Raw genomic sequence first — 3,820 nt, forward strand, 5'->3', positions numbered from 1 at the left:
ACAAATATATATCATCACTCCCATCCTACTAACACTCAACAAATCGTGATTTCCTTAAGCTTGTGACTCCATAGGTTCGGCAACTCAAAGACATGAATGAAACCATTTGCGCAATGACCGACAGCGGGACCGTGGACGTCCATATCGATCCCTACGAGCGCACAAATGATATTCGAGTGAACCTTTGGTTATCATGTGATGTTCCCTTTGCTTCGGATACTTCACAAAACGCGGGATGCATTGGTATCCTCCTGAGTCATCACTACGCCCACTATACAGAAATCCTCGTTACTGGTTTTGTTCTTCTTTCTCGTTATTGTGTTCCGGGATCCTCGTGACGTAGTCACTTATGTCTGGCCAGACGATGATGGATGCCATCACATCGAGAGGGCCCTAAGAATATCTCTTCATCGTTAGAGGAGCAAATCCCACTCCTAAGCTATCCGACCACTTGTCAAACTTTACAATGAGTATGTAAGTTGTCGTTATGATCACAATGTTACAGGTGACGTTTGAGCAACCCCAAAGTCCACCATACGGTAAAACGTGACCACGATGCTCTCATGGTCTAAGGAGCAAAATCACATGTTAACACTCCATGTTATTACAATTGATTACAGACGATATTATCTCAATTCATAACAAACAAGTTTGGGTTGATTCAATATGATCATTCTTCCAACGTCATAATCTCAATATTGTTTTTAGGACAATCGTTACACTTAATGATATCCTAAGATCCGGAAAACATGATCAGCAACAATACTTGAGCTAGTCCTAGAGGCAAGACTAGGAACCTTTTATTTAACCGCTTATCATTCCGCACGTGCATATGAGTTTTGCATTGAATCGCGTATTCCATGATTATAGCAGTTATAGCATAGAATACAAACTATATAATTATGAATATGGAAATATAATAATACAAATATTATTGCCTTTAGGGAATATTTCAAACACTAGCAACGACTACAAGCATTGAATTGAGCCGAAGGCGCACCGCCATCATCGCCCCTCCATTACCGATCGAGGAAATCTTGTTGTAGTAAACAAACGAGAGGTCATGGTGCTAAAGCCCACAAGACCAGTGCACCAGAGCCGCAACCATCATCGATGAATAGAATTGCAGATCGAAGGATCAAACCTCTAAACACTCAAACGATTATCGGATCCATGGAAGACCAACATTGAACGAATCCCGTGAGATTCACGGAGACACCCCAATAATGAGCGACCACCAACATTGGAGCGCCCCTCCAGCGAAGTACTGGTTTTCTATGAGAGGCCTCCCCCAATGAACGTTTTCGTTCACCACCAGGAGCCCCGCGCGAACTACTTTTACCAGGGCTTTAGGCCCATTTAGCATTACCTTGTACAAAAATAATAATTAAAAAAGAAGATTTGCTATGATGTATGCAAGACATCGTTTTGAATAGCTAAACAAACACAAAATTGCCATGATGTACATAACAAAAGCATAAACAAAAATCGTGGTGCTCTAAAAATAAATAAAAAATTTCATAATGGACTATAGAACACATACTAAAAATTGCCATGGTAGCCTACCAAAAAACACAACATGGTAAAAAGGACATGGTAAATCTAGAAAAGAAACCAACAAAAAAATACCATGGTCCAGAAATGCAAGAAGAAAGACCATACATGAAAAAACTGCATATTAAACAAAGAAGGGTACTCACTCTGTAAACTAATATAAGATCATTTAGATCACTTTTTGTGAACAGAGAGAGTACAAGGAATTTTCCATGCTTTATATCTTCGTTTAAAAAAATAAATAATCCGCACACAAGAAATTTTCAATATAAAAATTTAATAAAATTGCCATGCCATTAAAAGAAAAAATGCCATGTTACTAAAAATAAAATGGCCATGCTCTTAATAATAAAATCCCGTGTTATTATTCTTGTTTGCCATGCTCTTAATAATAAAATCCCCATGTTATTAAAAAATACACGCTCTTAATAATAAAATTGCCATGTTATTGAAAATAAAAATTGTCATGTGAGAAAGTAGAAAAACATTTCCCAAATTGCCATGAATAAAGTGATAAAAATTCCTAAAGTTTGCCACAGGAGCGTTAGAAAATAAAACTAAAATTGTCATGTTTGAAAGACAAAAAATGTTATGCATTTTCCATAGGACAAGAGAAAGAATTAAAAAAAATCATGTGTACAAAACAATTTGAACATTACAAGAAACACTGCTGATGCTTTAAGTGTCTTTTTTCTTGTTCTTTTTGAGGTAGATGTTTAATGTCTTGACTTAAATATAAGGGAAAATGTGACGCCCCAAGACCGACGCTCCAGATGCCTTCCATGGATTCCGAGATTCGTCGTGTGATTTGTTTTGTTCGTTGCATTCATCTTTGCATCATGTGCATTGCATCGTGTCATCTTGCCCCCCTTTTAAGAAAAACTCAGCTAAAGAAATTGCATGGATCTTTAATCCATTTAAATCGATGGAAATCACATGGTGATTTCTCTTTATAACATATCCTCCCAATATTTAGGGAGCTACTAGAAATATTCCAATGATTTGGAAACTACCCATGAACTCACTTGCAATTTAATTACATGCCTCTTTTGCTTCAAGTTTCACCTCCAAACTTTGCCAATAATTCTCATCTCTTTTATTGAGGCTCCTCCAAAATTCTCAACATTTTGGCCACTCCTAAACCTTGTCCTAGTTCAAACCATTTGAATTAAATTCAAATGAGTTTGAATTTAACTCTTGCATTCGTGCCAACTTCTATTTTCTTGGATCAAGCTCATTTTTGTGAGTCCAGGAAAATTATCCGCGTGTCAAACTTCTTCCCCTAACCTCTCTTTCTTTCCTTTCTTATCTCTGTTTTGTTTTTTATTTTCTTTAGAGTGAGAGGGAGAGAGAGAGCCCAGCCCAGCTGCAACCTATGCCCAGGCCGGCCCATGTCCTCCCAGCAGCCCAGCAGGCCATTTAGGTCCATCCGCTAGGCCCAGCCACCCTCTCCTCTTAACCCTAGATCGAAGGGAGAGCCCTGCTCGATCCCCTCTTCCCTCGATGTGCCGTCAGAGAGAGAGACCAGCGCTGCTCCCTCGTCCCGTTCCCCTTTGCCTCCTCCTCGTCGCTGGAGTCCAGCCACCCGACCAGCAGGAGGCCGCTGCCACCATGAACACCCGCAGGAGCGCCAACGCCACCCGGCCGCCGTCCCGCGCCCAAGCTCCTCCGCCCCGAGCCTTCGTTCGCGCTGTCGTTTGCCCGGATCCGACGCCGGCCGACCGGATCCACCCGTCTTCGCTGTTCCCGGCGTTGTCGGAGCCATGCTTCAAGTCCTCGCCGTCAAGCTCCACGCCGCTCGCCAACCTCCTCCTCTCCGCCCCCTCCTCTGCTCCACCTCCTTAGCACCGAGGGTCGCCCCTCCGTCGTTTGCCCCGGGCGCCTCCGACCTTCCTCGCGCCCGATCTGCTCCAAGCGCCACCGGCCAAGTTCCTCGACCTCCGCGCCGTCCCGGAGTCCCTCGCCCACCGCTGCATGGTCCAGTCGTTGCTTCTCCCAGCTGCGCCTGTACGTCGATGCCAAGTTCCGTTGCCTGCTCGCCGCCATCGCCCTAGCAGGAGCTCCGCCTCCCCTGCTTCATGCCAAGGCCAACGCCGGCCACTTCTTCCTACCGCTGCTCGGCCATGCCCCAACGACCAGCAGCTTGAGCTACCTCCACGCACCTCTTGTGACCTCCCGAGGCAGGGCCTTCTTTAGTCCCTCGATGCCCCTTCAGTTCAGCAAGACCGGCAAGTTCGACTACATCACCAAGATGTCAAGTACACGA

Source organism: Aegilops tauschii, chromosome 2 (genome assembly GCF_002575655.3).
Source record: "Aegilops tauschii subsp. strangulata cultivar AL8/78 chromosome 2, Aet v6.0, whole genome shotgun sequence".
NCBI classification, from domain to species: Eukaryota; Viridiplantae; Streptophyta; class Magnoliopsida; order Poales; family Poaceae; genus Aegilops; species Aegilops tauschii.